Source organism: Pelodiscus sinensis, chromosome 1 (assembly GCF_052426305.1).
Source record: "Pelodiscus sinensis isolate ZL-2025 chromosome 1, ASM5242630v1, whole genome shotgun sequence".
Taxonomy (NCBI): domain Eukaryota; kingdom Metazoa; phylum Chordata; order Testudines; family Trionychidae; genus Pelodiscus; species Pelodiscus sinensis.
In genome coordinates, this window is record NC_143052.1 from 197,474,988 (window position 1) to 197,496,718 (window position 21,731).

Genomic DNA, 21,731 nt, shown 5'->3' on the forward strand with positions numbered 1-21,731 from the left:
TGTGACAGGGCCGGTCTCTGCTGCTCTCAGCGCCCCTTTGCGGGGTGGGGGATAGAGCAGCGGCGCGGCGGAGAGCCTTCGGGGGCGGAGTGGGCGAGTCTCCCTGCAGCGGGCGGTGGGTGGCTGCCTTGGCACGGGCAGGTGGGCTGGCCGGAGGGCGCGGGCGGCGGCGGGGGAGGAAGGGGAAGAGGCGCGCTGGAGTGAGTCAGGTGACCCCTGTGTGTGGCAGGTTGGGCGGCGGGGGCGGCGGCAGCTGCAGCGGGAGCCGGGTGGGCTGCTGCTGCGCCCCGAGCCGCGGCAGAGGCGCCGGGCGGGCCTGGGCCATGTGATGCAGGCGAGGAGGGCGAGAGGAAGAGGAGGAGGAGGCGGCGGCGAGCGGGCGGGGAGGTGCTGCTCGCTATAGACTCACTGGGGCTCCGCCGCCGCCGGGGAGCAGCAGCAGGCGCGGCGGGAACGTGCCTGCGAGCGGGGCTCGGGCGAGGGGCAGAGCCGCCTCCCTCCCTCCCTAGGAATCCCAAGCGGCCGGGGAGGGTGGAGCCGCGGCCCCCGGGGCGTGCTCCCCCTGGCTGTGTGGCGCGGGGCGGCGGCGGCGGAGGAGGAGGAAAAGGCAGCGGCGGGCGGCCGCAGGGACCCGGCGCTGCAAGGAGCCGCCGCTTCATCCTGCGGCACCGGGAGGCAGCGAGGAGCCCGCCCGGGCCGTGCGCAGGTGGGCAGCGCTCTGGCTGCTGCGGGGCAGCCGCGTGGCTGCAGCGTCCCCCAACCCCGCCAGCGGGTCTGGCTGCGCCAGTGACCCTCCCCTTGCCCCGGCTGCTGGAGGAGAGGCGCCCCGCGCTGCGTGTGGGGCGGGAGCTTTAGGCACGGGACCCTGTAGCGCTGAACGTGTCTGTTCCCGGCTGCAAACGGGAACGTGTGTGTGTGTGAGGGAGAGAGACAAACGCCTTCTCTGCTGATTTCAGTTAAATCTTTGTTGGATCTTCAGCTTCATCCCTGTGTGATGTGTAGTCAGACAACATATGTGTGTGTGTGTGGTGTGTGTGTCTGGGGGGTGGCTATAGATTGGGGGTAGTTTCGTGGCATTACTTACTTGCCGTGTAGTTATGTAGACTGCTTGCATTAGGAGATTGATATGAGCCACGCTGTGCAGCGGAGGTGCCCAAGGTGGCTGCATTTTGACAGGGGACCGATTGGCGGTTTTAGTGAGCAATGTGGGCTGCCATGTGGAAAACGCCAATTCCTCTTGCAGTGAAATTTTGGCTAGTAACTTCAAGGGGAGCAAAGCGAGGGGCAGTCAGGGTTTCCCCTGGCTTTGCATATGCTCGGCACGACGCAATATAGCCCGTTTTTTGTTTTAGGGACAGTTCCTTGGAAAAATCATTTAGTCGCTGCTTTGGGATAAATATGTTTCTCTTCAAATGTGTGTTTTTAGATGATTAGATCATATGCAGCAGTGTTAATTATAAAAGGCTTTTATGATTTCAGATTTCAAATATGAGAAACGCAGTGGCAGGAGGAAATGATTTAGTTTCAAATAGTAAATGACTTGATAGCATTTTCTAGGCAGAGTGTAGTTACTTGTAGACAAGATATCAAAAATTAATAAGTGGAGCCAAGGGAGAGAGTGCACATGGCAAGAACTATAACCTTCCAAAAGATTATTTTCCTTTGAGACTCACACTCAGTTGCTGAGTGTTATAAAGATTCTACATACAAATAGGCTTTGCGTTTACAACTAAAATATTCCTTTCCTCAAAAAATAAGATGACTGTGATGTCTTTCAGTACCAAAACGTGGGTGTTTGACCACTGGATTAATGCTTGAATCTGGAGAATGTGGTATATTGGAGTAAAGATTATTTTCTAATTTATTGCAGTAAATTTAAAATAGATTTTTAATGCAATGTGAAAATTAGAGTTTAGCATAGTTTATTTTCAGTAAGACATCTAATTATTTCATGTTGTCAACATTAATTTTTGTGCATATCATTACAAATTATATGGACTAACCAAGAAATTCATTAAAAGTACATCTATGTAAAATGTTGATGTTTTAAATAGAATGGCAAGTTGGGATAGTCTTATATTTGAAAGAAAACTAAGTACGGATATTTTACTGTATTTGAAAAAGTTATAGTATTGCCTTGCAGGGTTAAAAAGTGTCCATTTAAACAACATAGGAGTGGATGGTGGGATACAAGGTGTTTTTTTTTCTTTTAGGACCTTTTAAGACCTTTACATGTTCAATTGAATTAAATTATGTTGGAATCATATCTCTCCTTACAAAGATGTTTACAAATAACACAGTAGAAGTATTGTAACTGTCCCCATGCTACTGAGAAAATTTTACTAGTATGACTGTATAGTAAAATCTATTGTGATAGTAGACTTTTCAAGATAATATGTGACTAATTTCTCCTGTATGACTACAGGTGGCAGTGCAGAAGCCAAGAATAAAAACTGGCAGAAGTTATTTTTCTCTATAAGAAAATGAAGAGCGTGTACACATGACTAAGCACAGGAACCTGAAAAACCACAGGTATGTGAAGTGATTAATATAACTGCCTATTATACTCTGAATATTTATTGTATCTTGATAGTATTGATTCATTAGATATTTTTGGACCAAATTTCATTTGAATTATCTGGTGTATGCAAATCAAGATCCTAACTGAAATAGGTATTGTACATGATTTTTTTGCTAAAGTAGGGAAAAAATGATTGGAGGTAAAGAATTTGAACTTGTTAGTATTTTAAATAACTTGATTTCTTAAACAAGTATATGGCTTCACATGTATTGTCGTGATCTGTCATAGATCGCATCTACTAATTTTACCTGAAACAGACATATTTCAGTTATAATGGGAAGTTCCATTTTCTAGGTGTTCTAGGAATCTTAGAACTTTTTAAAGAATGTGTAGAGTCAAAAGCTTCAGATGTTTAAGATAGAAGAACTTCAAATCTGTTTATCCTCAAATTGTCCAGAAGTGATGTTAATCTTTTCGTTAAATACAGTACTGTAGTCTTTAAAAAAAAAAAAGTATTAATACACATAGATGACAGTGCAATAAGAATCAGAAATGTGATTCAAAATATATATGGTTCTTGACAATAAAATAGCATAATGTTTTTCTTAGAAGAGTACTGATAAAATACCAAATCAATAATTATCTAAAAATAAGTTTTGGTAGAGGTGCTGCATAGATTATTATTATTATTATTATGATAAAAAATAAGGGGAGAAATTTGAAGTAGTTAGCAGTGTATACTGGTTAGTTAACAAAAATGGAATAAGACATATCCTTTCCACATGACTCTGGATCTTCAGTGCCTATAGAAACTATTCCCTGTGACCAAATTATCTGGCTGAGAGAGGGTACTGACATGTAATTTAGGGCAATTTGTAAGGTAGGCCGTGAATTGATATCATTATAGGTATACGCATATAACTCCCAAGTTGATACTCTTATTCTCATCTAAGAGGGTCATTTTCTTGTTTATGTTGCTTTGAAATGGGTGTAAACTAAGCTGAAAAAGGCCAGTCTTATTCCAGAATAAGAGTTCCACATGGAAAGTTACAGTATTAAACCTGTACTAGTATAATTTCCTATGTAGAGAAGCCTTTAGATTGTAAGCTTTTTAGATGCAAAGACAATCTTTTTATTGGTGGAATGCCTACAGGGGCAACTCGTGAGATGGGTCCTTGGGGCATGACCCCTCCCTCCAATAAGCTATGGGTGGGAGGGACAAGGGGCTAGAATCCCTGGTCAGCCCACAGAACTAGTGGGGGGGGGGGGGAGGTGCTGGTGCTTTACACTCACTGGCAGCAGTGGGGGGCAGTGGAGTATATGGATAGGCTCCTCTGGCTTCTGGGCATGCCACTTGGGGTAAGGGCAGGACTGCTCCCCTTTTCACTGGCAGGAAGTGAAGCAACTTGTCCAGGAGCTGGATAGCTGAGTGAGGGCTGGATCTGTGTCACTTTGCTTCCTCCCATCACTGCTGGTGAGTGCAGGGGAGGGATCTGTATTGCCAGTGTCAGCCCTCTTCCTCCCGTCCCCCCACTAGGCTCCTGAGCCATGTCATTCTGAGGAAGAGGTTTGAGAAAAGAAATGGGGTGGGGTGGATGGAGCAGGGGCATGGCCTGAGGCAGAGGAGGCATTATCCAGCCCTCCCCCAGGCTAGAGGTAGCAGCAGGGAGAAATCATGTTGTAGAGCAGTCACATGGTTGGAATTCTTCCCTCCCTCCTGCCCCACACACACCCACACCTCCTCACCATGTCCTTCTTCACCTGTCACCAGTAACTGGTATAATCAGATCTTGTTTCTGGGGCTTTGGGGAGCTATTGCAATATGTGTAATTAATAGCTCCCTACACCTGTGATAATTCTGTACAGCACAGAGTTGTAACAACATTACTATAAATTAATGCATATAAAATATTAAAACAAACCTAGAACCTAAGATCAATTAGTCTCATGGAATAGCCACGCTAATCCTGGTAACTTTTGCCAATCACATCCACCCCAAAGGGAGCATTTAACCTGCAGTGTAGGAGGAAAGGGAAATGCACTAAACAAGATGAAAACTGGCATAACAGAAAGTATTATAATGAATGCTTTCACTACTGAAGTAGACCTATTTTAAGGCAAATGGAACTACTTACGTGCTTCATGTTAAGCATATGCTTAAGTGCTTTGCTGAAATCATTAATTGAATCTTGTATCAACATGTGTAGATCAGAATATTTATATTCATGTCAGGAATTTAAAATTGTAGTAGGTTTTTCTGTTACAGCAGGTAGTCACAAAAATTAAGTATAATTTTTAATATAAGAACAGTAACTAAGCAGAATGCTGTAGTTGAGTCACATTACAGAGATCTGTGCTGTGCTACGTGCATCAGTACTATATACTGATGTATTATCAATAACTGAATAATCTATAATTCTCCAAGTATTTTTGTGGTATTGCTTTTTGTGTATGAGAATTCATAAAATTCAGCAAATTATAATGTCAGTCTGCAAAATGGTGAGAATCAACTGTATTTGCATGACATTGGACTATCTGAAGTGGATTAGATAGTGGCAAATAGTGCAAGCCGATATGAAATGAATAAAGCCTTCACTATGAATCATTTATTTGATTTATAACTTTATTCCCTTTGCTGTATACTTCTTATTGCAAGATAAACTAATCATGATTGTTTATCATTCTCTATAAATACTACAGGAGAAGCAGATGAAAACGTCAATAGTTTTTTTTATTGTTTCATGATGTATATGATATAACTAAAAGAACTTAGTTCTGACACTTGAACACTACAGTTGTAGTGTTAATTTAACTTACATTTATGATTGATATGGTATAAATCAGAATGTCTTGATAATAAAATATATAGAAATGTTTGCTTTAATGGAAGTTACCTTTATAAATCCATCGTGTCAATGGGACAGTACATTTCATACCTTTGTAGTGGAGAGAGCCATCTCCTTATACCATGTTTTTTAATTGCAAATTCATTGCTGTCCATGCATTCTTTCTTTTTGTGGTTGCACAATGAATCATTTGATTACAATAACAATAGTTAAAGTCAGCATTACAGCTGTTATCATGCTAGTATGAAATAAATGCAATAATCTGTTATGGTTCTGTGGCTTTGTACAATAACATCCCATATTCTCTGTGTTGCTAGTTCTTTTATGGGATTGCTTTGGACGTGTTACGCGGGGATTGGGAGAAAAGATCAGCTTTGTGGGTCACTGTTAATGAACAGTGCAGTTGAGCCGTTATAATTGCTGACATTCAGGCAGCCTAGCTGAACAGTGAAGAAAATACTGCAGCAGATAGGCATTTTGGAGGGAGTATGGTCCTTAAACCATAAGTTTCAACCAGAGAAGGGGTCACTACTTCAGTTAAGAAGCATAAACTTAAATACAGAATGGCTATCAAGGATCAAAGGCAGTTTTATGTGATACACAGAGATGTCCCTGTTCCTACATAAGGATGAAGGCTTGAACTGAAGTCTCTAACAAGTGAAAATTCCAGATGGAATAGACATAAAGTAAGAAAATGGAAGACTGAATGTTAAGAATGTGTTTAGACACATTAGTCAAGGAGACACTGGTACACTCAGAAGAAGAGAAAATAAATTTTATCCATCTCAATTCTGTGCATAATTCACTGATGCTTATTTAATGGGATAACTATTCCATGTGACGGGCCCACCTGTTCTGGGAAATAGTCATTCCAGTGCCCAACTTGTATACTTTCCTAAATAAGCATTAAAGCAGAATGAAATAGATAGCCTTCAGCCATGACAGATGAAAATTTCAACTGGTCTTTTATTTTTTCATGTTGTTTGATATAACTAATAAATAATAACTTAGTTCCAACATTTGAAAGCACTGAAAAGCATCCTTATTTAATGAACATATGTAAAGCTACAACAGATTAAAGTACACTACTTACATTTTTGACTTAGAGCCATCAGGATCTTCTTCTAATCTCCTGGTCAGTTGGCACCAAAGAACTCTTAGGGTCACAAGTCCTCTTTGAGTGCTTTGAAAAGGTTGCTATTGATTTTAATGGGGGCCTGCATATAAGTTTAAAATAAGAGTCCATTTACAAAAATTAAATATTTAAAATGAAATATTGTACTGAATAAAAGTAGAAGAAAAATTTTTCACTGAATTTTTGTCAAAATAGAAATTGAATGAAATAATCAACTTATATTAAGAGGTTAGCGTTTCACACCTATTTACAACCTCTCAACGTCATTGAGCCCACATACACCAGCCAAATGCATCTCCATTATGCAGAATTTCTCCTAATATTGTGCCAATTAAGTAACAGACATTGTTGTTCACTGTCATTAGATGAAATCAGCTCCTTGGGAGATGTACCCATTAAATTGACTTCCTAATTAAAATGTCTTGATTAAATGGAATGGACTGTACTATATTAAGAAGCTTCTGTGTATGCGCTAAATCTTTCTGAAGATCCCTAGGCTTACTATGTTTCATTTATTTTTTAGATATACTGAAATGTTCTTAGAAATGTAGCCGTGTTAGTCTGGTGTAGGTGAAACAAAAAACAGGACTATGTAGCACTTTAAAGAATAACAAGATGGTTTATTAGATGATGAGCTTTCGTGGGCCAGACCCACGAAAGCTCATCACCTAATAAACCATCTTGTTAGTCTTTAAAGTGCTACATAGTCCTGTTTTTTGAAATGTTCTTATGAGGCAAATAGGTAGTTTTATCACCATTGTTTTTTCTCTGAATTGATTTTATCCATAATAGTTCATTATAAGAAGGTTGCATCATACAAAAACATCTCCATTTTGAAACCAGAGTGATATTCTTTTGCTATCCATTACTCAAAACTTGTTTATATTAAGTTGTCTTTGCTGGAACATAAAATTGTAAGAAACAATACTTGTGATGCCAAGACATTTTAATTTTATGTTTTAATTATTGATTAAAAACATTGTGCATTGTTTTTCTCACTTATTTACCTCCTCCCCTTTATTCTGTTTTTCTGGTCCTGTTTTCCACCTCTTCCATCTGTATTTTCTACCTCTCATCACCCATTGCTTCTCCCACATTCACACTGATGCTTCTTTTCTAGCTTATTCCACAACACACACAAGCTTTGGAAATCTTACCAGTACAGTATTGGTAACATCTGCTAACATCCCTCCATCCCTCCCTTCCACAGGTTTCTAGTGATAATTGATTTTTAATGAATTATAGAGCTAGGCACATCACTGGTTTCATCACTTACCAACTTTGCCCTTTCTCAAAGTTTCAGGCATGTTATCTTGTTTATTCACATGGATCGTTAAGATGTAGACTCCTTTTAATCAGATGTGGAACACTTCTGAATAGGACAGTCTTAGTTCACTAAGGCTGTTGTGTGACTGCCATTGCTACTACAATGCCACAAAAGTTAATTTAGATTGGGGACCAGTTGAAAAGTAGCTTGTTTATTCTATACCATGGACCTTGATCATCCTTAACTGCATGAGCTTTTGAGGTACAGCTATTTTCAAGAATAAAAGCTGGTTTTGGATAATATCTCTCTTAATCCAGTTCTAATTTGATTACATTCTGGATAACTTCCTGTTGTCCATATACCACAGTTTGAATACTGTGGGTCTAGCTATTGAAATTTGGGCTCCGTTCCCAGCTGTCGCAAACTTCACATGGGATCGTAGGCAAGTTTCTTAACTTCTCCTGCTTCATTTGCTACCACTAAAATGGGAGTTATTTATTTTACTTAGTCATGCTTATGAATTGCAGCTAATAAGGACAGTAAGAGGAAAAAGTAAGAATAGAACTGCTGACTCCTAGTCTTGTGCACATTGTCTTAGGCTAGTGGTTTTCAATATCTTTTTCATTGGAGGGCCCCTACAAAATTTTGAATATAGGTGCAGACCCCTTTGGAAATAGTACATAGTCTGTGACTCCCACCTTAAAAACTAGTGTCTTAGATTATGGAAGCCCTGCAAAGTCATCAGTAAAAGTGTGATATCTTCTTTCCTTATTTTCAGAAAGTTGTCCAGGCCAGCACAAGGAAATTTTCAAGCTACATAAGTCCTGTATGCATACACAGAACACCATTTCTTACATGCGCATTTAGGTATGAACCTGAAAAGATCTATACATATTTAAATGAATGTATTTTAGTTGTACCATTGAACTAAGTGGGGAGAAATAAGTCACATGCTTAAAAATGAAATTATGAATAAAGTTGTGTGTGGGATTTTTTTTCTTTCATAATTGGGTCCTTGATATATACTGCACATGCCAGTATGTGGTGTGTTTTTGGTTTTAAACACCTAGCAGTCTGTCAAACCAAAACCTGTTTCCTTTGGACCCAGTATATGGTATTATCACTGAGGCTCCATCTACATTGTCAAGTTTTTCTGGAAAAGGAAATGCAAATGAAGCACCCATTAGCATTTCTCACGCTCTCATTTGCATATTCTCTTCCGAATTCTCTTTGCAGAAGAGGTTTTTGCGGAAAAAAATGCAGTGTAGACGGGGCCATTTTGCACCCAAAAACCCTTGAGGAATAAGGGTTCTTGCATAAAAGGTTTTTTTTGCGCAAGATGGCCCCGTCTACACTGCATTATTTCCGCAAAAACTTCTTCTGCAAAAGGAATCAGAAGAGAATATGCAAGTGAGAGCTTGAGAAATGCTAATGAGTGCTTCATTTGCATTTGCTCTTCCGCAAAAACCTGATCGTGTAGACGGAGCCTGAGAGTTTCTTCATTGCCAAGTTGTAACTTTAAAATCTCAGCTGTAGGATTGTACTAAAAAAAGAAGACTAAACCACCTTCAAGAATTTCATAAAACAGGGAAGATTGCGGTTACTCATCTCAGTAAATTTTTGTTTTTGTTTGGAGGAGGAGGAGGAGGTTTGAGCAATCATCTTTTGAATAAAGACCAAGCCTGGAAAATTTTAGCCCTAAAAGTGACTGCTTCACAGTTAAGAATGTAATTGTTACTGGTGTTTCCTAATGACAATTTTGAGACTAATTATATAACAGTTTACTCCAAGCAGACTCATGTAAAGCTCAGGTTTAGCAAAGAACTTTACTTTTGAAGCCAGTGAGAACTTAGTCAATTGCAGTTCTAATAGCCATAAGTGCTTTGATGAATTGATAGTACTGTAATACATGGTTGCTTGAAATAAAATCAAACTTTCACTAATTATTTAATGCTTTAAGTTAGTAGGAGATATTGACAGAGGTCCCACAAGAGTATTTTCTTAGTTCAGTTCTGTTTATTAATTCAATTAGCATACATTCTCCACTGTATTCCAAGATACTAATCAAAATCTTGGATGGTACAAAGTTGGAAAGGATTGAAAATACTTAGGAGATTATGATTAAAATATATCACAGTTGTGATGCTTTCAGAAATGACCTGATTTGAATAATATGAGGTACAATTTTAAAAAATAAAGTGGTTTAGTTACTCTGGGAGGGAATAGTTAAATGTACAAATAAATGGTAGATGACAGAAAGGACAGAGATAAATAGTGATGTCCCTGTGGCTGTTCTGGGACCAGTCCTACTTAGGGATGTGAACATGTACCAATGTACATGATTAACCAATGAGCCTGAACTCATTGGTTAATCCAAACAGTTACACACAACACCCCCTCCAGGCCCCCCCACTGCCTCTGACCATTGAACTAAGTGGGGAGAAACATGAGTCTGTCTGGAGTAAACTGTTATATAGTTAAAGTACACAGAGACAGCAGGGGGAGGTAGGTGGGAGCTAGTACGTGTGGGGAGCCAGCTAACATTAAACTGCTTTTCCCCCATGCCCATTATGCTGCTGTTGCCTGTAGAGGCAGCAGCTCAGAGGGAGAGGGGGACAAGCAGGAGATTGCTTAAAAGCTGGCTCCTTAGAAGCACTGGTTCCTGCAGAGCCTCCTATCCTTGCTACTCCCCATTGCCTCTGTATCCAAGATAACATGGATGGGGTATATGGGAGCCAGTATGCCATGAAGCCACCTCCCCTCCCCTTTACAAAAATTAACACATGTTAACATCCCTAGTCCTATTCAACATATTCATAAATGATCTGGAGAAAGGGGTAGACAATGAGGTGGCAAAATTTGCAGATGATACAAAATGCTTCAGATGGTTGAGTCCAAAGCAGACTTAACCAACTTGGAAAAGGGATGACTAAGGGAGGTTATAATAGAGGTCTGTAAAATGACGTGTGGAAAAGTAAAGTTTTATTTACTCCTCAGAACACAAGAACTAGGGGTCGCCAAATGAAATTAATGGGTTACATGTTTCAAATAAGTGTTTCTTTACAGAAAGCATAGTCACACTGTGGAATTCCTTATGAGAGGATGTTGTGAAAACTATATAATGGGGTTCAAAAAAGCAAGATAAATGAATGAAGGTTAGGTCCGTCAATGGCTGTTAGCCAGGATCGGTAGGAATGGTGTCCCTAGCCAGTGTTTGTCAGAGTGACAGGTAGGATCGCTTGAGGATTACCTGTTCATTCCCTTTAAGGCATCTGGCATTGGCCACTGTTGGAAGACAGGACGCTGGGCTAGATAAACCTTTGGTCTGATCCAATATGGCCATTCTGTGTTCTATGGTACTAGGCAGTAGTACCATAGGCATGGATCTAAGGTTACAGTGGTGATTACATTTTGTGTTTTATTGTATTGTACTATCAGATGTCTCATGAGTAACAGAATCAAAGGAATAATTCAACTGTAATTACCATACTGGATAGGTCATATTCAGAGTACTGTTTTCTGTTCTGGCCACTTCATTTAAAAAAGGCAGACAGATTGGAAAGAGATGACAAAGTCACCACCAGGAATAGTAAAAGGTTTTAAAAATAAGTATAATGAAGAAATATTAAAAGTGCGGGATATTTTCAGTCAAGAGAAAACATAATTATGGGGAGTCATAACTTTTAAATATGTAAACGGGAGTTATAAAAAGGACAAGCATCAATATCTTTCTCAAAATACTTTGTTAGGCATTAGGATTGCCAGATGTCCGGTATTGAACCGGACAGCTTGGTATTTTCGCCTCCTGTCTGGTAAAAATAAAAAATTCAGAAAATACTGAACATCTAAAATGTCCGGTACTTTCTGATTTTTTTTTTTTTCCCCCCGGCCAGGAGGCGAAAATCCCAGGCTGTCCGGCTCAATATAGAGGCAGCCTGGCAACCCTAGTGCTTACTGGGTTCCGCAGGGGAGCCATCTGGCCCCATTCAAGCCTGTTAGGGCCAAAAAGCCTCACCACACATTTTTCAAAGGGGCCACAGTTTTGTGATTTTTGGTTTTTTGCTTAACTCTTGGGGTCTTTTGTTTTGTTTTTGTTCAGTATTTTTTCTGAAACCATCTGGCAAACCTGTAGGCATGGCTTCTGTTTCTTGTGTAATGAATTATGACTGACTTCCATATTCTGGTCTCTCTTCCTCTTTATCACTGGGGCATTAGGCTTCTTGGATTTGGCCCTCAAAATTGTCCAGGTTCAATCTGTCATTGATTGTGCAGTATTTCATTCATGAGATTCTGCAGGTTTTGAACCAACTAGGAGAGATTTCATACTCAATGGCCATAAAGATATACAGGACAGAAATGTGTGCCCCTGCTTTCACCAAAGATTTTTTTTTTAATAGAAAGCAAGCTTCCTGATTCTTGAATACCTGCAAATATCATGATGTTGGGAATGAAACCCTGCTCTGTTTGTACTGAATCTCAGGTTGCTATTTTGCCTCTCTTAGTATGTTGTCCTGTTTGTAGTAGCACAAAGATGAATGCTGTCTTCACTGTCATGGCTGCCTTAGCAGAATCTGATATGTCATCTCCAACCTCACATTAAGCTATTTCTCATTTCCAGTCTCAATATTAGTTTCTGTAGTCCTGCTTGCATTACGAGATCCATTGCTATAATTTTTTTTATTAGAGATTAGCTTTACGTTCTAAGTTTGTAACCATGGATGACTTTCCTTTCCTTTAGACAAGTATTATCTATTTTCTGCTTCACTAGTAGCTGTATAAAGCCCAGCATGGCTTTGCTTTATGAGGCACACACCAGAGGATTGGCATAATGAAGAAATTAGAATTGGCCAACCAACCAGCAGTTGGTAGCTCCTTTTGGAGTTGTTTTGACAAGGAGGAAGCCACAGATCCTAAAACTGGTGGCAGCTAAAGTCGTCTGGCACTGCTTCCCAGTCCCTCTTGCCTGCTACCTCTTTCTGCCTTTGAAGTGGGTGGCGAAAGTTTTCTTGTTCCTACAGCTGCTACCTCTGCCTCCTGAAGAAGTGAGGATAGATTATAGAGAAGAAATGTAGTTGCTGCAGGTCATGTCTCCCTAGTTTGTGCCATTAGGGGTAATAAAGAAGACAGCGGGATGGGGGGGTAAAATGAAGAGTTAGTTTTGTTTTATAAATTATAGGGTGGCCATATAAATATATAGACTTAAACCAGCAGTGTGGTTTTTTTTGCAAGAAAAACTCATGCTGTTTTTCACTGCTTGAGTCATTCATCAATTGTTAGAGAAGTTTACGCCTGGGATTATGTACGCTAAGGAACACAAATCAATAATTTAGCAATGAAGGACAGTTTTTGAAGGCAAGCCTCTGTTAGCAAATTTATTACAGTTTAGTTAACTTTGGAAGTAGAACTTCTGCTTTCATACTGGAGTCATTTTTTTTAAGCACTGTACTGAAATACTTGGTTTTACATGTAGAAGACTGTCATTATCAATTATAGAACTGAACTTCTGTTTGTAGACTGCAATTCTGAAAATACCTTGCAATGCTATTACCACAGGAACTGAAGTAGAGAAGGACTGTTGCTTTCAAGGTTGGTATCAGAATACAGGAAAATTCAGAGCTTCTTTTTATCTCTAAATTGGTTCCTTGTGGGTATCTCATCAGAAGGACTATATTTTTGTCTGGAGATATTACAGAAATAAGCAGCACTCAAGTTGGGCTGTCCATGAAGAAGTACTTAGATCTCAAAGCTTTCTTCCTTTTCACATTAGTATTAAACTTGCTTACATTGTATTAATAGTATTAACCATTAAAAGTCACTATGCTGCCATAGGATTATCTGGCATTTCACTGTACATAATAATATGGAGACCTAATTTAGTGCAAGTGTGACACTTCCATGTCCTGAAATGCTTGTTCAGTAGAAAAAACAAAGGCCAACAGATAGATAAATTAAGAGAGCGGTTGTGGACTATTAGTGGTGAGTGTGTGCGCTCTTTCTTGTTTCCTTTCTCATTTGTATTCAGTATTTTTCCTTCTATCATCTGAATTTGAAGGCACATGTATATATTTTTGGGATTCTTGTATACTGTAAGGCTAAAATAAAACCAATTTTTTATTGTAACTTTTATTATTGCTTGTCCTTTGTATAGTCATCATATAATTCTTCTGAAAGTAGGCTTGAGAGAAAGCTGGTAAGCTGTTTGTCTTCATAATGTATTGAGCCATGCCATTTTAAAAAGTAGCATTAAGAAGGTCAAATAATAGTTTATTTAATGCCATACCCAAAAGGATAAGGAAGGATGAGGTTGGTGTGGGGGAATTCCTCAGAAAAGAAGTACAAGCTGGGGAAAGAATACGAACAGACAATGATTAATTAGAATGTGGTACATGTTGAGGTTTCTGTATCTTCTGTTGGTTTGAAATGAGTGCCACATGGACAGAAATAGTGTGGTAGATCACCTTCCTAGCTTACTGAATCATGATAGCAGGAAGTAACTTACCATAGGGAGTTTACCTAACTAACCACAACCTTTCACTTGTGTTTGTGTTGTGTCCTCTCATACACATTCTGAAATTAAAAAAAAAAAAAAAACCAAAACAAAAAACCCCCAGAACACTCATGTCACTTATGGGAAAGTGAAGGGAAATTTGGTCTTTATTTGTATGTAGGAGAGCATGTCAGTACATGATCTTCCCCCAATTACAGAATGAGTATAAAATGTTTCATAGAAGCATTAGAAATGGTTTCATATATTTTTTTAGAAATATAAGTTGGCTTTGGAAATGCTTAGCTTCTCCACTCCTAACCATTAACCAAAATATATATTTTGAATATATTTCTTAAAATAGGGAATAATCAAATAAAAATTTAAATAATATATTTTCTTTTAAAATTTGAACTTTGAGGCCAATAACATCGTTAGGTTCTTTTCATGGGTTTTAAGGATAGAAGGGAGCATTGAATCATGTACCTCTTGTTTAATACAGGATATAGGCTTTCATCCTGTAACTCCTGAATTGTACCCTATAACGTCTTTGACTAAGGCATATCTTTCAGAAAGGTATGTGGGCTTGATTTGAAGACTTCAAGAGGTGGAGAATTCATCCTTTTGCTCAATATTTTGTTGCAGTGGAACAAATTCAATTCAGTAAGGACAAGTGCAAAGCACTACATTTAGGTAGGAAAAATCAATAGCACGTAAATAAAATGGAGATTGATTAATGAAGCATAAATACTGCAGAATAAGATCTGCAGGTTATAGTGGATCACAAATTGAGTGTAATGTTGTAAAAAGGAAAATATTTAATTTCAAAATGATGTGAAGAAATTGGGGAGAGTCCATTTGAAGAGCAACCAAGATGATAAAATGTTTAACAATCATAATCTGTAAGGAAAGGTTGAAAGAACTGTATATGATTGGTCTGTGGAAGGGAAAGCTGAGAGGATCTGTGAAGAGGATGGTGAACGTGTGTTTTTCACATTCACTAAGTGTAGGAGAAGTAATAATTGGTTTAGTTTGCAGCAAGGGAGATTCAGGTTGGCTGTTGGAGAATGCTTCCTCACCCATTACAAAGATAGCTTCCCCAATTATCACCCCGAATGTCATTACTTCACAGACACTAACCTTCCCCCCCCACACACCTCTCCTCTGTTCTTGAACCTGATTCATCATTTTTATGTGTGTTCACTTTTTTTTGATTATATCACTTTGGTATATATGGTTGTGCCCATTTTCTTCCACATATTGATCTGAGGAAGTGGGTCTGGCCCACAAAAGCTCATCACCTAATAAACCATCTTGTTAGTCTTTAAAGTGCTACATCATTCTGTCTTTTGTATCAGCTGGACCAGACTAACACGGCTGCATCTCTATCACTATCCTAACTATAAGGATAGTTAAGTCTGAAATAAGTTTCCGAGGGAGGTTGTGGAATCCTCGTCTGTGTTATCTGGTTGAAATAAAAAGACATCTGTTTAAAATGTGGCACATGGCCAGAAAGGGTTAACTAGCTCATAGGCTGACTGACCCAAGGTGGACCTTTAAAGACTTGTTGGGAAGATGTGTAAATGAAATTAGGCTGTTACCTTAGGTTAGATGAAGCAAAATGCTTAGATTAGAGTAGAACTTGAAATGCAAACTTGCTTTGTTAGAGCAGTTGAATAATCAGTGTTTGTTCAGGTCTTGTGATGTGAACAAGCAATCCTTGTCTGATACTGTAGATTTAATTCAAGATCAGAAGGGAATATTAACTCTTATGAAACTGGACTGAAGTAGTGTTATTTATAAGGTTGCCAGGTGGCCGGTTTTGAACCGCACAGTCCAGTATTTGAGCTTTCTCTTTGGAGAAACAAATTGAGAAAATAGAAATGTCCGTTTTTTTTCTAAATAAGATATAATGTAGGTTGTGATGTAATGTCAAGTGTGTCCGGTATTTCTGATGAAACCATCTGGCAACTCTAGTTGTTTGTTTCTTTGAAGGTTGTGGTAAACTGTGTGTGAACAGCTTAATGGATAAAATGTCTCAGAAGGGTAGATGTGTTGTTTTTAAAGTTACAGACTAGGGAGTCCAGTGGCACCTTAGAGACTAACAAATAATATTAAATCATGAATTTTTGTGAGTAAAACCCACTTCATCAGATTTCACCTATGCAAGTTCATGATCTAATTTATTAGTTTCTAAGGTGCCACAGGACTGCTCATTGTTTAATGAATAAATGACCTTGTGCTAATTGCCACAATTTTTGGGAGCCGGAAAGTTACCTCAAAAGCCTATTGTATTCTCCCAGGTAAAGAGGCTGCTGTAAACGTATAAAGTCCCTTTGGATAGGATTCTTTCTCTCTTCCCCCCCTCCCCCCCCATATCTGCTTATGGGAAAAGCTTCAAGCCATAAAGTATGAAATTCCAGGAGATCCTGGTTTCCTTATAATGGATACAGGCAGTCCCCGAGTTACGCGGATCCGACTTATGTATGCAGAGGTCTTTCGTGGAGGTACATTGGCTCATCTAGATAATTCCCAGCAGTGCGGGGTGGCAGGCAGGGACTGGTTTGCGAGAGGAGTAAGTATGTTAAGAGGCGGATAATTGGCTAATCATGTAGTCATCACAATTAGTTGATAAGGAAGGTGCTCAGTTATGGCTTGTGCTGGGTCCAGGAGCTACCCCCGCTGCAGTTCTGCAGTTTAAATGTAGTAAGAAGCTCCTGCAGCAACCCCTGTCTGTGCGGGGTCCCAGCTCTACCAGAGGCGCCAGTGTGGGGATTAGCAGGTGGCACCGTGGAGACGGTGCTGTGGGGAACCAGCTTTATAACTGGCTCCCCCCAGCGCTGGTTTCTGCCCCTTCCCTCTGATACAGAGGCAGCGGAGGGGGAGGGTAATGCAAGTAATTGTCTACTTGCTTACATCCCTAAAAGGGAGCCAGTTTAAAAACCGGTTCCCCGCACAGACCGGCTCCCACCTACTGCCCCATGCTGCTGCCTCTGAGCTCCCCAGGGACATACACTGCTCCATGGCAGCAGCCCCTGTTCATGGGAGACCCACTGTGGATAGAGGCTGTTTCATGGCAGCCTCCTCCTGCCTTCCCTCCGTGCTGCTGCCTCTAATGGCAGTCGACTGAACGTTACCATTCCTACTGTGGATGTTGATGAGATTGCAGGACTTGCTTATGTGATCTTTAGCAGACCATACTTCTGCCTGAGTTTCTCTTTCTTAGGCTTCTCAAAAAAGCACCGGGCCACTTTTAGGACAGATTGCACCCCTTCTTGTGGATCAATATTAAATCAGCCTTGCAGTTGAAATGTCAACTTACATAAAAAAAATCTTCCCTGTTTGACAATTTTGACAGCCTCCTTCTGTTTTTAACAGTTGTTAAAAGGTCAGCCCACCCTGTAACACTGATGAGCGGCTATTTCCCCAAATCTCAGTGAGTATGTCAGGTATTTGTGGTGTCACTACAGGAGGCTTTGATATGCCCAGCAAGAATTTGACTGTTCAGGCATACCTGCCCAACAAGGAAGCAGGGAGAGTTTGGCACAGGCAAACAAAAGTTCTCATTTTTACACTGCATGGTTTCAATTATGGTTCTCTGTGGTGTACATAAAATTGCATTTTAAGCTATTTTGAACAATGAACACACCTGTTTAATCAGTAAAGTTAGTCAAAAAGGTGGGGGAAATTGTAAACATTGTCAGGGTTCCCTCTCAAATTTCGGAGTTTTGAGAATAGCGATCAACTTTGGCAGTCTGGGATCTTAACATGAGACTGAGTCTGGCAATCATCTTCGTAGATTTTACTCCAAGCCACAGTACGAGATCCCTGTATTAGAGAGACCAGTCACAGAGAGCTTTTCATTAAATGGAAGTTGTTGAGTACCTGTATCCTTTATCTATTGATGAACTATTTGTGGAAAAAGATGGATGATACAAAGCTGTGTTTTACAAGCTCTTAACTTTTGCATAGTTATGCCCACATCAGGATAAAAAGTGCCTATTAGCGTTGGGTTATGCTGTGATGTCACTCCTAGGGTTAGGTGTATATTGAGAGTTTTTCTTTAAAATCCTATTTGGAAAGCTTTTTAGATTGACTGTTAGAATGTGAGTTTTCTACACCTACCTAAAATTATTCCACTTAATAAAGACTAAATTAATTAAACAGTAATTTACTTGAGAAATTAATTTGTCTAAATGATTGGATAAAGTAGCCAAGCAAACGGAGGCCACTAGGGGGATGATCATGGAAACACACACATGCTGACAGAATTCCAGCTCCATTCTCCATATTACAATATGAAAATGCAAACAAGACTTGTTATGCTTGAAATCTCTAGTCTTCCTTAGTGACAAGTTTCCAAAAAATAAAGGAAAAAAATGACTCCAGCAATGGAAGGGCAAGATTTCAATGAAGGCGTGTTTGGTTTTTTGCTGAACACATGCAAGCCAGTAATGGCAACTTCAGAGGAAGCTGCTGAAGATTTTACTACAAAGATCTCTCTAAGCACTCAAATGCTGCTTGCATAAATCTTGGCTGAAAAACTGTAAAACAGGATAAGAATAAGCAGTCTATTAAAAACTAAAAACAATTACTGCAAGAATTGTGGAGAGATTGAAGTGAAAAGATCTTGTCTCTTAAGGGATTTAAGGTCTCTGTTCACAGAAGTCTTCAAATGATTCAGAAATACTTTTGAATATTTTTGTAATAAAACAGAAGACCTTTATTTTCCAGATTATTTAGCACCTAATTCCTTTCCTCATTTACTACTAGTCTTTCTGAGCAACTGAAGAGTGTGACTTTGTTAAAATTCTTCATGAGAGCTACGTATTTCACTGCAGTCCCTTTTCAGTCTGGGGAAAAGGTGAAAAAGTATTCTAATTTGTTCTGGTAGTGTAATTCTACAAACACAACAACTTATCTGGGAAAAATATTAATTTGTAATATGAGATCAGTATATAGAAAGATTCTGATAAAATATCTCCCTTGATTAAAATGTTGATGTGGTTGCCTCTTAAGTGGTAAAAGATATGCTTAAGGTATTACATTTATTGCACTGCAGTTTTCTTTTTGACAATATAATTAGACCAAGTAGAGTAAAATAGTAGTTAAAGATTTTGATGATGCAATACAAAGATTGAGATTCACAGCGCAGTTCAGAGGATATAACCATACATCTTGTATTAAAAGAAAAATTTTGGCTGTATTCCCTCCATTGCTTTGAAAATCTCAACCTATGTTAGAATTATGGTTGGATTCATTTTGAAATTTTCTGTATAATTAGAGAGAAAGGGCATCAGAAAGGATATAAAGAAAAATGAGACTTTCATACAAAAAAGACTAACAGGAAGAACAAGGTATAGGAGAGAAACTAATATACATGGAAAATAAATATAAACCATAAATGCAAAAATCAAGGAATAACAACTCAAGATGTTGGAGAGGTCTACACTAGATACTTCTGCCAGCATAGCTCTGTCAGGGGTGGGAAGAGATTTAATCCCTGACCAACATGGCTGTGATTATAAAAGCTCTTAGTGTAGATGCAGCTTTACCATCAAAGTTGTTCATTTTCAGCATAGCTTGTTTTGCTTTAGGGGACTGGAGGACACAGAATTTTACTATAGCAGTATAAGGTACAGCTGTGCCATAATAACTGTGTCCCCAATAGCAATGGCTTCCCACTACAGTAGAGTGCAGAGATGGACAATAAGCAGGAGGAGGTTTGCCAGGGTTAGCCTCCTGGTGAGCCGCCACTGCTTTATTTAAATGATTGCTATTTCTGGCCAATGGGAGCTGCAGGAAGCAGCTTGGACCAGGAAACCACTTCGTTCACATTTCCTGACACCAAAGAATTTTAATAAACTGGCGGAACATGATTTCCTGTTATAAAAACTGTGTTGACTGTTCCCCCAACATATCATGCTTTTATAGATGTGTCTGATAATTCTGTTCTTTGCTATAGTTTCAACTAGTGTACTTTCTGGTAAAATTAGGCTGTATTTGCCAGGATTGCATCTGGAGCCTTTTTTTAAAAAAGGCATCACATTAGTTATCCAACAGTTATCTAATACAGGGGATGATGGGATCACATTTTCCTCAATTTATGTGAAGCATCTGGCATTGCCATCATTGGAATACCAAATGCTGGACTAGAAGGACCATTGTCCTAACCCAGTGTGGCCATTCTTGTATTAATACGATTCCACATTATGGAATTTTTGTCCCCTGCGTCTCACTTGTTGCAGAAGTTGTAAGGTGTGTAGTAAATGACACAAGAGATTTCAGGAAAAGACCAGGCTAAGAGTTGATTACTGCCCTGGAAAACTGGATCGTCTCTCATCCTCTGCTGTTAAGTTCCTATGTGGTGGTGGACAAGTCACTTAAACCGAAGTTTTCACTGTTGATAATTGTATTCCTCATTTTCTGTGTGCTCAATTTGAGGCCAGGAGTAAATTAGAGAAGGGTTTGGGCATTGAGCAGTAAGTAATTCACTGCAAGATCCTACACTTTATAAAGATAAAAAGGAATATTGAGTAACTACCCATTCAGTGAACACTGGTCTTCCTGTTCACTGAATGATACAGGAAAAACTGAAAGTGATAATTAAATTAGACTTTATGCATACACACAGGGGAGCCAAATTAATGTTGTATGAGCAACCTTAATTCTGCCATTTCCTACCTTTTGAGTGTTTGACTTTATAATCTTTTACCATAATTTACTTAAAATTTTGTATATGTATGTGTCTCTATATAAAATGTTATTTTCAAACATGAAGCATACTTCACGAAAGAATTGACAGATTTCAAAGAGGATGGATTTTTTCCAGTAGAAGTGCTAAATAATGCATGGACCTTCTCTCTCTTTGTTCAGTTTTTAAATACAATTAAAGGCTTCAATTCAGCAAAGCACTTAGCAAGCACTTAACTGCATGCTTGAATTGGAACAAGAATTGATAAACTTGGATGTTGGATGATGGCACATGTTAATAAAACAATGTCTAATATTTATCTTGCAAATCTAGACCGGTCATGTTACTTCTGGGATTTATTGTATAAGTTGTAGAGTTATAGTATCCATGTTTATTAAGAGGTTTTTAACCTCTCTTTTGCAAGATGATTTGTAATATGCCTCTCATAGTCTTAGAAAATTTAAAGAAATTGTATAAATCAGTTAAAATTGAAATGTTGAGAGCACATTCTTTAAGAGTGTACATTCTACAATGTACATCAGTGTAGATGCCTTAAAGACTATTTGTTTTTCATTTCCAAGTCATTATTATATGATTCCATCTCGGTGATTATTTGATCAGTTACACTTGCCATAGAGTTCCAATTATAACTGAGCAGAAAAGTAAGAAAAAAAATATAAAGGGAAAAAGTAAACTAATTGAAAAGACTAAAGTTGATACAATGGTTGTCCTCAATTTGTGAGGAAATACTTGAATAAAATCGAAGGGGTGACCATAATAGGAT

The 21,731-nt window shown here is 39.0% G+C and overlaps 1 long non-coding RNA gene across 2 annotated transcripts in view; it reads left to right on the forward strand.

Annotated features, from left to right (window-relative positions):
* The first annotated feature begins 271 nt into the window (after positions 1 to 271).
* LOC106733000 (uncharacterized) overlaps positions 272 to 21,731 on the forward strand; it is an 80,375-nt gene continuing 58,915 nt past the window's right edge. The window contains exons 1-3 of one of the 2 annotated variants that reach the window (XR_012898267.2): positions 272 to 706; positions 2,426 to 2,532; positions 8,548 to 8,636. This is a non-coding gene — a long non-coding RNA (uncharacterized LOC106733000). The remainder of the gene's footprint in view (positions 707 to 2,425; positions 2,533 to 8,547; positions 8,637 to 21,731) is intronic. The other variant, XR_012898265.2, reaches the window with a different exon arrangement.